This window comes from Gopherus evgoodei, chromosome 11 (genome assembly GCF_007399415.2).
Source record: "Gopherus evgoodei ecotype Sinaloan lineage chromosome 11, rGopEvg1_v1.p, whole genome shotgun sequence".
NCBI classification, from domain to species: domain Eukaryota; kingdom Metazoa; phylum Chordata; order Testudines; family Testudinidae; genus Gopherus; species Gopherus evgoodei.
This window is the reverse complement of record NC_044332.1, coordinates 77,365,109-77,379,674: the sequence shown is the minus strand read 5'-3', so window position 1 is coordinate 77,379,674 and position 14,566 is coordinate 77,365,109.

The following is a 14,566-nucleotide window of genomic DNA, read 5'->3' as shown; positions in this document are numbered from 1 at the left end:
GTTTAATGGGAACACCTGCTCACCAGGAACTACACTGAGATCTCTAGCTCACTTCACAGAGACCAGTGAAGATTAATCAGTGCAAAGCTACTTGTAATGAACCCTGGCTGCCGACATAAAGAAACCATATTCACCAGTGGGTATAGGGACCTGGGAAAGTCAGCCCCAAGCGACAAGGCCCAGCCATTTGCACTAAAGGAGACATCTTATCTGTAGGAACATGACCAAGCACTTCAACAGAAGATAGCAGCAGATGTGCTGCGTCCATGGAAAGAGCAAAACCAAGGACTCATTAATGGAGCTTTTAACTGTATAGAATACACAAGATGTTGTAAGTGCTTTAAGGAAGTGTGGAACAGCACAGAAAAGTTAAAAATTTGGTACACCACTGCAGGCCAGGCGGTGTGAAAGAAGTTTGTTTTCCCTCCTCAAATACTGTTGCAAGATAATGCAAGGTCCAGAAAGCCCAGACTTGCACTGCTCTTTGCAGCTGATGGACATCTGCATCTGTAGGTGGAATGTCTTCCAGACAGAGTTGCCAGTATGGCCTGGTCTACACTAGGAGTGGGGATCGATCTAAGATACTCAACTTCAGCTATGACAATAGCGTAGCTGAAGTCGACGTATCTTAGATCAACTTAGAATCACTTTGCATCCTCGCAGCACGGAATTGACGGCCGTGGTTCCCCCATTGACTGTGCTTCCACCTCTCACCCTGGTGGAGTTCCAGAGTCAATGGGGAACGCATTTGGGGATCGATTTATCACATCTAGATGAGACGTGATAAATTTATACCCGATAGATCGATCGCTACTCTCCGATAAAGCGGGTAGGAGCACAGTCGACAAATTTGCACAGTACGGTTGAGACGCTGGGATGTTGGTAAGGTAAAGACTGTGTATGCTGGGGATAACAAATGTTGTGTGGTGGTCCGCTCTCTGTTTTGTTATCTTAATTAGCCTGTGTTCTATTTCACACCTAAATCTCCCATGATAATAAACGGAAAGATTTTTATATTTTGTGCCAATGTTTTATAATGTAATAAAATCAAAGTTAAAATTACAGAAGGCTGCCGTAAGAGCAGAACAATCTGATAATGTAGGATTACACCTGGATAGGCTATACCAGAGGAGGTGAGCTTGCATTCCCGGGTTCATACTTTGAGACAAGTATACATGGTGGGGCAAATGATCACAACTACTGTGATCTTGGGAATGTGTTTCTGGCTAGTTAACTTAAAAAAAGAGAGCACAAAAAGACAGGAGTATGAAACAAATGCTAATTAAAAAAAAGAAAGGCAAAAGGAGTGGTATGTAGGCCTGGCTTGACATGAGTAATTGGGCATGGATGAAGCCTCATTTCCTGGGAGATGAGATTAGGGCGGTAAATGGATCAGCAGGCTGGAAACAGAATGTCCAAACTAGTCAAGCTAAGGGGGACACCCAGGGAACCATTTGCAATGGACAAGGTAAGCCTCAAAGATGAGGTGAACAGTAAGTCATGCACAGACAGAGCATGCTGCACAGGGATTGGTTCCTAAAAAGTGACCAATCCAGTCCCAAAATGTGTGATGCAATGTGTACTAAATGCAATGAATAATGTGTGAATGTATATAAAGAAGAGCTTTGCTGTGTAATTTTGGATATTTGGTACACACTATACCTAGGGTTGCCAGGTGTCTGGTTTTTGATCGGAACACCCAGTCAAAAAGGGACCCTGGAGACTCCGGTCACCACAGCCATTAAAAGTCCGGTTGGTGGCACAGCGTGGCTAAGGCAGGCTCCCTGTCTTCCGTGGCTCTGCATGGCTCCCGGACGCAGCAGCATGTCCCCCCTCCAGCTCCCCCTCTATGCACTGCCCTCCACAAGCAACAGCTCCGCAGCTCCCCTTGGCCAGGAACCACGGCCAATGGGAGCTGCGTGGGTGGCACCTCTGGACAGGGCAGCGCGCAGAGCTGTCTTGCCGCATCTCCATGTAGCAGCCAGAGGGGGGATATGCCGCTGCTTCTGGGAGCTGCTTGAGCCTGCACTCCAACCCCCTGCCCCAGCCCAAACCCCTCTCCCACTCTCTGAACCCCTCGGCCCCAGCCTGGAGCTCCCTCTTGCATGTCAAATCCCTTATTCTCGGCCCTGCACCAAAGCCCACACCCCAGACAGATCCCTCACCCCCCACATCACAACCCCCAGACCAGGGCCCCCTACTGCACCCTGAACCCCTCATTTCTGGGCCCACCCTGGAAACTGTACCCCCAGCCAGATCCCTCCCCCCCTGCACCCCAACCCCCTGCCTTAGCCTGGAGCCCCCACTCATATTCCACTCCCCTAGCCCAGAGTCCCCTCCTGGACCCCAAATGCCTCATCTCTGGCCCCACCCCAGAGCACACACCCCCTGCCAGAGCCCCCACTCCCTCCCATAACCCAATCCGTGAACCACCCCGGTGAAAATGAGCGAGTGAGAGTGGGGAGAGTGACAGTAACAGAGGGAGAGGGAATGGAGTGAATGAGGGGCTGGGCATCAGAGAAGGGGGCGGGGCCTTGGAAGAGGAGCAGGGTAGCGTGTTCGGTTTTATGCAAGTAGAAAGTTGGCAGCCCTACCTATACCCACCCCTATGCTTGAGTCTGATCATCTCAACATAGCTTTGCTATGTGCCAAATAAAGCGACCTGAGTGACGAGACTGGAGTCAGACTGAATTCTTGGGGAACCAAGTGGAAGAGGTCTCGGGGGAACCCCAACACTCTGTCTTTGGAATGTCTTGCCTGAGGGCATTGTGAAGGTCAATACTATAACAGAGTTCAAAAGGGAGCTAGATAGGTTCATGGAAGATAGGTCCATCAATGGACCTTTGGTCTGACCCAGAAAGGCCATTCTTATGTTCTTATGTTCTTCTTTCTTCTTTCACTTGCCCCATTTATCGGGTTTAGTGATCTTGTTCTTCATCTCCAAGTGTTCTTGTCAAGTGTGTCTCCCAAGCTGATGCTAACCTTCTTCACATCTCAGCCATCTCTTTCTAGGCTTTTGACCTGGTCTTTGTCCTGTGACCACTAGCTCGGGAACTCTCTAGACAATAGCATAGAATCATAGACATGTAGGACTGGAAGTGACCTCTAGAGGTCATCTAGTCCAGTCCCCTACATTCAGGGCAGGACTAAGTATTATATAGACCATTCCTGACAGGTGTTTGTCTAACCTGTTCTCAAAACCCACCAATGATGGAGATTCCGCAACCTCCCTAGGTAATTTATTCTAGTGCTTAACCACCCTTACAATTAGAGAGATTTTCCTAATGTTCAACCTAAACCTCCCTTGCTGCAATTTAAGCCCATGGCTTCTTATCCTACCCTCAAAGGTTAACAAGAAAATATTTTTCTCCCTCTTTGTAACAGTTTTCAAGTACATAAAAGGTTGTTTTCATGTCCCGCCTCAGTTCTCTTCTATAGACTAAACAAACCCAGTTGTTTCAATCTTTCCTCATAGCCCATGTTTTCTAGACCTTTAATCATTTTTCTTGCTCTCCTCTGGCCTTTACCCAATTTGTCCACATCTTATCTGAAATGGAAAAAATATACCCCACATCTCATCTTACGTGACCCAGCCACCTCAGTCGATACTCCCCCTGCTTTTCCATGATGGGGGCTACGTGCATCATGGCTCATACCATTTCCCCTCGTAGGTTGTCAGCTCCCATCTTACCCGTCATCCACCTGGGCATTCTTATTTTGGCAGTGTACAGTAGTTCTCTCTTCCTCATTGGCCAGCATTTGAACTTGACCTCATGGTTGACCTAATCATGATCTTGAACACTTTGCTCTTTAGTGTACCTGGCATATTCTTAACACAGAGAACTCCCAACAACTCCATCTACTTACACCAAGCACTCTTCATGAGGCTCCTTACTTCTGCATCCACATCCCCATCATGGCCAACATGGAATTGGGGCATTTAACTTGTTGCACAGACTCCAATTCCATACCCTCTAGTTTTACTGGACTTTCATTGTCCCTCTCAATGAACATTGCTTCATCTTTTGTCAGCTGATTACTAAGCCATCTTCTCCTAATTCAGCCCCCCATATGTCATATAATCCCCCACTCTGAACCTTAGCGTCCAAAAGATGGGGTACCAGCATGAATTCCTCTAAGCTCAATTACCAGCTTAGAACCTGTAGCGCTGCCACCAACCAGGAATTCCAGTGCCTGGTACACTCTGGTCCCCCCAAAACCTTGTCCGGGGACCCTCCAAGACCCAGACCCTCTGGATCTTAACACAAGGAAAGTAAACCCTTTCCCTTACCGTTGTCTCTCCCAGGCTTCCCCTCCTTGGGTTACCCTGGAAGATCCCTGTGATTCAAACTCCTTGAATCTTAAAATAGAGAGGAAAATGCACCTTTCCCCCTCCTTCTCTCTCCCCCTCCCAGATTATCCCTGAGAGAGACAGTAATCCTAACAGAGAGAAATTAGCCTCTCTCTCCCCCTTCCCTCCTTTCTCCCCACCAATTCCCTGGTGAATCCAGACCCAGTCCCCTGGGGTCTCACACCAGAATAAAAAAACAATCAGGTTCTTAAACAAGAAAAGCTTTTTAATTAAAGAAGGAAAAAAACAGTAAAAATTATCTTTGTAAATTTAAAATGGAATAGGTACAGGGTCTTGCAGCTATAGACACTGGGAATACCCTCCCAGCCTAAGTATACAAGTATAAATTAAAATCCTTTCAGCAAATACACATTTGCAAATAAAGAAAAGAAGCATAAGCCTGACTCACTTTATCTACCTAGTACTCACTATTTTGAACCTATAAGAACCTGTATCAGGGAGATTGGAGAGAAACCTGGTTGCACGTCTGGTCCCTCTGAGCCCCCAGAGTGAACAACAACCAAAAACTAACAGCACATGCAAAAACTTCCCTCCCTCAAGATTTGAAAGTCTCCTGTCCTCTGATTAGTCCTCTGGTCAGGTGACAGCCAGGCTTACTGTTCTTGTTAACCCTTTCCAGGCAAAAGAGATATGAAGCACTTTTGTTCTATTAACTCTTACTTATCTGTTTATGACACCATATTTCTAGGTCCCTTCCCAGTTTATATGTATGTTCACAGCACAACATAATGTCACCGGTGAACAGCATACCCCATTGAGCCTCTCCCCGATCTCCTGCACCCAAGTGTCTACTAAAGTCACAAATTAGAATGAACTTAAGATCCTTGATGTAGTCCTACCCTCACAGTGAATGATTCATGGTAGCCACAGCTGCTTCTCACTACGGTTGTGGCTACCCTTCTACGTGTCTGTGATAGTCTAAACATATATCTCCAGCAGATTGTGCAGCTGCAGGCACCACCATAACAATTCCATAGAAACTCTGTCATAAGACTTCTCGAAATCCACAAACATTAAGTGGAATTCCTTGTGTTTCTCTCTGCACTTCTGCTGCGATATTCAGGCTGAAAACATGTCTTCCATTGTTGGCCTTCCTGGCAACAACCTTCCTATTTAATTGTTGCTTACTCAGCGCTTTGGCTACTTCTGAAGTCTTTTCTTGATAATTCTTTGCAGACATTTCATCGTGTGACAAATGAACTTGATGATTCAGTAATTGCTATGTTCTTGCACAAGATGCAGATGCAAAATATGAGAAGGATTATTTTGTCCATTTTACAGATGGTTAAAGGAAAGCCTGGGAGATTGAGTGACCTGCCCAAGGACATAGATTGAGTCTGGAATGGAACCCAGGTGTCCTGACTCCCAGTCCTAAGACTATGCTGCCTGTACCGGCAAAGGTTGATTCTCAGAGAAATATCACACCAGTGACAGATTTGGCCCTTTGAGACTCGCATGCTTTCCACCTGAAGCCATAAACTGGCTGATATTTGAAACTCAGCCTGAACTCACTCCAAACATGACCCTATCTTGCCACAAGATTTACCGGCTTGCAGTGCAAAGTTTCTGACAGCTCCCAAGTTAAGTGAGTGGCGTCCGATGGTTCACGTCTTTGGCTCTGCTGGAACTTCCATCCTATTTTGTGTAAAAAAAATCCCCTCAAAATCCAATTCAACAGTGTACATTTCTGTTACCATTCTCCTTCTCCCCTGTTCACCTATCTGCATGTACATCTGCAATATAAATCATTCGGATTTATCCCATAGGAGTCACCGAAGAGAGTGTCTTCTCCAGCTAGATCCAGGCGCCAGCACCTCTGGGCTCTGCAGCTCGCATGTCTAGACTGCTCGTGAGATAACATCCCTCTCGCCGCAGGTGCTAACCCGCAGGGCACAGATTATTAATGCATAAAACACAGAGGGAAGATTGCGCCACTTTGCCTCATTTGTTCCCTTTTTTGTTTCCCTCTGCGAGAATCCATTTATTTTAACCCTTCAGTCCCTGTGAAGAAGCCACTTCGCTTTTTGAAATCCTTGCCTCTTACACTTCCACCCTTTGGGCTCATAACACTGTGTCTGCAAAATCAGATCAGCTGGGTGCGCAAAGTACTTAAGGCTTCTGAACACACTTGGATCCCAGGCCACCTGCTCCTTCCCCCTTAGAGAGTAACAGTTCTCAGGCTAGGTCCTCAGCCCTGATCCTGGCTGCTTAGAAACATGCAGACAGCAAAAAACAACTGGCACATTGCCCAAAAGAAGGAGCGGTGATTTGCCAGCATGTGGGAATCTCTAGGTGGCATAAAGCAGCCTTGGGGGTCATGAAAGGGGCTTGATAGGGTTAGGAGGATGTGGGACACTGCATTCTGGTCAGTCCTCATTAGCAAAAGGGTCTCCAGAGATCTATGACAAGCCAGTGTAATTTAAAGGAAGGGTTGCTTTGACTTGGGCTAGGATGAGTGGGTAGATCACTCCCAGGATAAAGGGAGGCAAAAAGTTGACTTGCAACCACCTTTGCTCACCCTAGCTCAGCTGTGCCGAGCACAAGTTCCATGCAGAGAGAATTACACATCTTCCAGTGGTATAGTTCATTGCTGATGATTTTCATTTCTAAGAGACTGGTGCAAATGGCAGGTGTTTGGAGCTGTGGAGATCAGAACAGGTTATTTTCCCCCGCCCTGAGGGAGGTGGGAAATGACATTTCTTTCTCTCTGACCTTGACTTAAAACAGTGACCCATGCCTAGGTCACCTCCAGGCTGCAATGGGGAAGCTCATTCTGTCTGCGCCACTCTGAGGTTGCAACCTCCTGATCAACCTGAATGCATCACACCACTGTGCTCTGCTCTCAGCATTGGGTGCTTATTGAATTATGACCTTCCGAGATCCTTGTCCTCACCTTCATGGCACAGAGTGAGGTGGCATTAAGCAATGTGAATGGATGTCCTTCCCCACTCTCCCTCTCCATGTTGGCCAGACTCAGAGACATTTTCGGCTGACAAAGCCCAGGTTATGATGATGGTCAGGGCAGGGCATTCCCAGTGAAGGGCTTGTTATCCTGGAACAATCTTCCTCGTGGATCCAGATCTTGCCACCTCAAAATGTAGAGACCCAGTTGTCTACAATATGATTGTTCCCAACAGCTGTGTTGTTGTAAGGCACCAGGATGCAGAAGAAATCAGGTATTTACCTATTCCTGTCCCTCATCTACGAATCTATGAAAGATTTCACTCAAAGAGTAATTTTCAATGGTTCATTGTTAGACTGGGAGGGAGTATCTAGTGAGGTCCCAAAGGGGTCAGTCCTAGGTCCGGTATTAGTCAATATTTTCATTAATGACTTGGATAATGGAGTGGAGAGTATGCTTTTAAAATCTGCAGATGACAGCAAGCTGGGAGGGGTTGCAAACATGACAGGATTAGAATTCAGAAAGGACCTTGACAAATTGGAGAATTAGTCTAAATTGTACAAGATAAAATTCAATAAAGACAGTGCAAAATACAGGAAAAATCAAATGCACAGCTACAGAATAGTGAATAAGTGGCTAGGTACGAGTACTACTGAAAAGGGCCTGGGGTAATACTGGAACAAAAATTGAATATGAGTCAACAATGTGATGCAGCTGCAAAAAAGGCTAATATCATTCTGAGGTGTATTAACAGGAGTGTCGTATGTAAGACCCGGGAGCTAATTATCCCACTTCGGTCAACACTGGTGAGGCCTCAGCTGGAGTACTGTGTCCAGCTCTGGGTACCATAGTTTAAGAAAGATGTGGACAAATTGGAGAGTCCAGAAGGAAGGAGCTACAATGATAAAAGGTTTAGAAAACTTGTCTTATGAAGAAAAGTTAAACAAATTGGGCATGTTTACTCTTGACAAAAGAGGACAGAAAGGGAACCTGATAAGCATCTTCAAACATGCTAAGGGCTGTTAGAAAGAGGACGGTGATCAATTGTTCTCCAGGTCCACTGAAGGGCAGGACAAGTAATGGGTTTAATCTGTAGCAAGGGAGAATTAGGTTAGATATTAGCAAAAATGTACTACCTATAAGGCTGGTTAAGTTCTGGAATTTGCTTCCAAGGGAGGTTGTGGAATCTCCATCGTTGGAGGTTTTTAAGAAGAAGTTGGACAAACACCTGACAGGGATGGTCTAGGTTTACTTGCCTCAGACAGGGGGCTGGACTAGAGGTCCTCTCGAGATCCCTTCCAGCCCTACATTTCCATGTTTCTATTAATAGAATTGCATTATGCCTAGTGACAAAAACCAGATCCAGGCTTCTCTTTTCCTATGCAGTGAAAACCTTAGGGGACATGCAGCATCGTATCTATCCCATCACAACTGTATAGCTCCATTACTAGCTGGAGAGGATGATGTTGTTAATAATGAGGCAGAAAAGAAAGAAGTGTTCAATAAATATTTCTGTTCTCTGTTTGCAAAGAAGCAGGATGCTCTGCTGTATTATATGAGGATGATGAACTACTTCCTACTCCATTAGAAACTAAGGAGGATACTAAACAACATCTAGTAGGGATAAATATTTGAAAGTTAACAGGCACAGATAATCACATCCAAGAGTCCTGAAAGAGCTTGCTGAGATCTCTGGTCTGCTGATGTTAATTTTTAGTAAATCTTGGAAAACCAGGAAAATTCCAAAATACTTGAAATGTGCTAATGTGGTGCCAATACTCAAAAATGACAAGGGGGATGACCAGCATAATTATTGGCCTGACATCAGTCCTGGGTAAAATAATGTAAAAGCTGAGATGGGATTCAATTAATAAAGAATTAAAGGATAGAAATCTAATTAATACCAGTCATCATTGTTTTAGGGAAAACAGGTCTCGTTAAACAAATCTGATTTCATTCCTTGATGAGACTATAAATTTGGATGATAAGAGTAACTGCGTAGTTGTAATCTACTCACACTTTTGCAAGTTGTTTGATTAAGTACCGCACAATGTTCTGATTAAAATAGAAGTTCTATGTAATATCAATAAAACACATTAAATGAACTAAGAACTGTCTCTCTGAAGATCCTAAAAAGTAGTTGTCAATGGGGAATCATCATAGAATGGGGGTGTTTCTATTGGGGTTCCACAGGATTGGTTCAAGGCCCTACTCTATTAAATATTTTCATCGCCGATCTGGAAATAAATACAAAACCATTGTTAATGAAATGTGTGGAAGATACAAAGCTTGATGCAGAGGTAATTAATGATGAGGGCAGGACAGTCATACAGAGTAATCTGGAGTGCTTAATAAGCTGGGCCTAGTAAAAAAAAATGTGTTTTAATACAGACAGATGCAAGGTGGTGTATCTAAGGACAAAGAATGCAAGCTATATGTACAGAGTGGGGGGCTCTATCCTGAAAAGCAGAGACTCTGAAAAGGATTTAGAGGTTATAGTGGACAAGCAACTGACCATGAGCAACCAGTGCTATGCTGTGGTACAAAGAGCTCATGTCATCCTTGGATGGATAAAGAGGGGAGAAGTTAGCAGGTGTAGGGAAGTGATTTTATACGGCATTGGTGAGACTGATACTGGAATACTGCAGCCAGTTCTGGTGTCCACATTTTAGAAAGGATGTTGAAAAATTAAAAAGGACACAGAAAAGAGCCACAAAATTTATTTACGGACTGGGGGAAATGCCTTACAGTGAGAGACTCAAAGAACTTAATCTGTTTGGCTTATTCAAAAGAACATTTTAGAGTTGACTTGACTGCAGTGTATAAGTACCTCCATACTGAGACAATACCGTGTACTAAAGATCTTTTTAATCTAGCAGAGAAAGGCATAAAATAACCAATGGCTGGAAACTGGATCCAGCCAAATTTAAATCATAAATAAGGCACATACGTTTAACCCTAAGGATGATTAACGATTGGAATAACCAAGGGAAGTGGTGAATTCTCCATCTCTTCAAATCAAGCCTTGATGCCTTCTGGAAGATGCTTTAACCAAACTGGTGAAATGCAAAGGTCTGTGTTATACAGAAGGTCAGATTAGATGATTTTATGAATGCTTCTGGACTTAAACTCTATGAATCTATGAACCTTCTGTCACGGCGTGTGAGGGAGACAAGGCCCTGTACCCCGGCTTCCTGCAATTCACCATGACTCTCAGCCAGCCAGTAAAACAGAAAGTTTATTTAGACAACAGGATCAGTCTCGCAGGTACAGACAACAGGACACCCTCAGTCACGTCCATCTTGTGGGCCAGAGAGGCCAGAGTCCTGTCTGGGCTCCCCTCCATTTCCCCAGCCAGCTCCAAACTGAAACCTCTCCAGCCCCTCCTCTCACCTTTCATCTCTTTCCCCGGGCCAGGAGGTCACCTGATCTCTTTGTTCTCCAACACCTTCAGTTGGCACCTTTGCAGAGGAGGGGCCCAGGTCATCCGTTGCCAGGAGACAGGGTGTCAGCCATTCTCTGTGCAGACAGCATCACACTGGCCCCCTAGGATCCTGCAACAATCACAGACCCCTAGACATTCGAGAAATGCATAGGGGAAACTGAGGCACCCACACAGCACTCAGAGAAAACATTAAGAACATTCCCACTTCGTCATACCTTCATCATCATCTCCCTCTTGTTACTTGAGGGCTGAGGCTAGTGTTTGACCCAAAGTGTGCTGGATTCATCCCATCCTTCTACTTTTTACTGTTGGGCAAATCCAACCCTGCTGAAAATCCAGTAAAGTCAATGGCATGCCACCTGGAATGATCTTGCTCCATGCTTGATTGTAAACTCCTCAGGGTGGACACCTTATTTCCTTTACATCTAGTCAATACATGGTAAAGATCTTTCAGGGAATATTCCAAAATCATTTGTGTAGGCAGGTCTTGGGGAAGAAGGATTTTTCAGTTATTCAAAACCTTTCAGAAAAATGTTTATGAAAAAAATTAAGTTTTGAAAATGTTCATTTGGGACTTTCATTTCTCTTTGTCCTCTGCCCCTTCACCCAACTTTTTTCCTTCCTTTTTTTTCTTTCTGTTTTGTCACTGAAAAGGGGTGGGAGGAATAACAAATGAAAGGTTTTTTTAATTATTATTTTCCAATTTCATTGAAAAAATGAAAAATAAAAAAACCACCATTTTTGGCACAGATTTTTGTTTTTTTAATAAAGGCCATTTTTTCAATCTTTTTTTTTAGCCCAGTTTCTCATTTCCATATTTATTTGCGAAGTGCTTATTCCATGTTAGCTCTCTATAAATAAACTGATAATAATAATAGCCAATTGCAAATGATTAATCACAATGTTGCACCTGCTCTCAATCCAGGTCCCCTAGCCCAGTGTTTACATTGGGAGGCAAAACATCAAGCCGGGTTTTTACAGCAGTCAGACAATTTCACAATCTTTCCCCAACGCTCCCCTCTTTCTCTTTCCCGGACTCTTAAGCACTGAGGACAAGGTGGAATCTCTTGGTCAATCAGAGATTATTCAGCTCCTTCCCAAAACCCCATCCCTTTGAGCTGAATTCATTGAAATAAAAGGGTATGTTTACATTGCAATTAAACAGCAGCAGCTGGCCTGTGTCAGCTGACTGAGACTCGCAGGGCTCTGGCTAAGGGACTGAAAAATGAGATTTAGATATCTGGGCTTGAGCAGGACCCCAAGCTCTGAGACCTCATGTAGGAGAAAGGCCCCAGAGCCCAGGCTCCAGCCCAAGCCTGTATGTCTACACAGCAATTTTACAGCTCTAGCCCCATGAGCTCAAGTCAGCTAACATGAGCCAGCCGTTGGTGTTTAATTACGGTGTAGAAATACCTCAAGAGAAATAACATTCTGCAAAGAGTCTTCGGTTGGGGTCAGGTCTTCCTGATTCATGCTTAGCGTTTCCCAAGACCCCAATATAAATCATTTTCAGACCAGTGTAACTTTATAAGGGAATGAATGTGCTTCAAACAGAGGCAGGATGGCTCAGGGGGAGAGGAGCTGGATTCTGGATCTTTTCCTTTCAGCATCACTGGTTTGACTCCAGCCCAGGTCATGACCAAGCAGACATCATGGTACCTGTGCTGGCTGTTAGTTGATGTAGGTGAAATGAGAAGTAAAAGATCCTGAACATCTTGCTCATCCCTAGATGTAATCCCTGTAGGTCAGGCTTTAAACATATCAACAGGGAGAAGTGGGGTAGGAGAATTGTGTTGCAGCTGCCTGCTTTGTGGAAAGTTTTTTAATAGTCTGAATAGAAGACCCTACCTCTCCCAATTGCTCAACTTTTACTTCCTTGGTGACCTGTGATGTCATAATCCTGCTATTTCCCCACTCACCCAGAGAGGAAAGCAAGCTAGACAAGACCGGAATTTCTGTCAGGTCTTCTTTATCCATCATTAAGATGGGGCTTAGACCCATGTTGATATTCCTTTGCAGATTGGCTTTAATAAAACTGAATGTGAGGCCCTAATTTACCTGCCAAAACCTGTCTCAATCAAGCCACTCCAGATCCATTTCTTTCTCAGTCATTACTGAGCTGTTGGTAGGGCAATGACCTCCTTTGAAATAATGATGGCAGAGTCTGGCCAGCCGTGTCCAGAGCTTTTGAGGTACATCCATAGGCTCACAAGCTCTTTGGGTGACTGCCTTCCTGGATTGGGCTGCTTTCACTGTTCCCAGTGCTCATGTGTATATTTAAACATGAACCCTGAAGAGGACTCTGGCTTGAGGCGACTTCTTTTGGAACGGATTTATTTATTTCTGGCTTTGCAAAGAGGAAGCTGCCTGTCATAGGTGGGGGAGGGAGGGAAAAGGGGGGGTACTAAATCGAGTGCAAAGAAAGGGTCTAATTCATGCTTCACATAAGTCAGTTTCAATCGCCAATCTCTGTGGAAAGCAAGCGATGTCAAACTGGGGATAGCAAGCTCAGAATCTGGACCAATACATTTCCGCCTCTTTTGCCAAGGGCACAAAAAACCTTCCTCAGAAAACTTTCCCAGCCCCTTCTCTAGAACATCCATGAGGAACTAACAGAGCTTCATGCACTACCTTAAAACTCAACCAGCTCAGGTTCTCAAACAAGGGAAGTAAATTCTTGGGCCCCTCCCTGACAAATCCTATCATCAGCACCCAGACATTTAACTCTAAGGCCTGGTAGCTCCAGAAACCCAGCTGGGCTCAGCTGGTGCCACCTCAAGAGAGAAGAGGTCAGAGTTAGTGCAGATCCAAGCCATAGGGGATTTCATAGCTCAGAATCGACCCCCTGGGAGTCCCTGACTCATCTACCAATCTCAGTCACGCTTTAGGAAAGCTTGGACACTATTGGATAACAAGGAGACAGAGCAGCATGTTCTCTGATGTCTTATGGCACCACATCTCCCATTACCTTGCTGTCTCCTCGCAGGCTAGCTGAATAGGGTGACAAAATAGAACCGTACACAAGATGATCACTGGGAAACTGCCCCCCAGGACACCCTCCGAAACTTCTCAAAGAGGAAAGAACAAAATCATGTACACTGGCAGATGGATTCCAGAGAATAAGACTGGCTCTGTTGTGTGTATATATGTTTCATTATTTAGCCCATGTGAATCCAATATTTGGCGCTGTATGTCTTTCTCCAGGATAAATGATGTCTCTTATGACACTTCACGTTCTTCTATTTCTCTCTGCCTTATAAACCAGGTAATTTAATCCAACTGAGAGCACATACAAGAGGCAAAGAATCACTGTCTTCTAACAGGAAAAGTAACTGCTAATGAAAACCGAGTGCCCTGGGTGAATTTCTCACAAAGAAAAACTTTGCCTCTGAAAAGGGTTTTATATTTCCCCAAAGCTAGAGGAGCAGCATTTACACTAGTTCTGCAGCTCACCTGATATTAATAAGTCAGAGTCGTCTTTGAAAACCTGACTCTTTCCACTTACAGATAAATATAAAACCAGAAAAGTTTCACCCTTCTTCAGGATAAATCTTTATGCTATTAACCAATGATCAACCAAACCACATGGGGAGTTTATAATTTGTTTATATGGGAGGGCTGAGGGGGCAGGGAGGAGAGGAGGTTTGTTAAGTCCTTTTAAACTGACTTGTTCTCTTTCCATCTGGTTGCACTTAGTTCTGAGACATAATTTTCAGTGCTGAACTTTTCTGGGTAGACCATACAATTAAGGTATTTGAAAAACAAACAGCTCCAAGCCAGTGGTCATTAAAAAGATGGTGTAGCAAGCAACAGTCCATTTTCCACAGGGAAATCAGCTTCTAGTCCC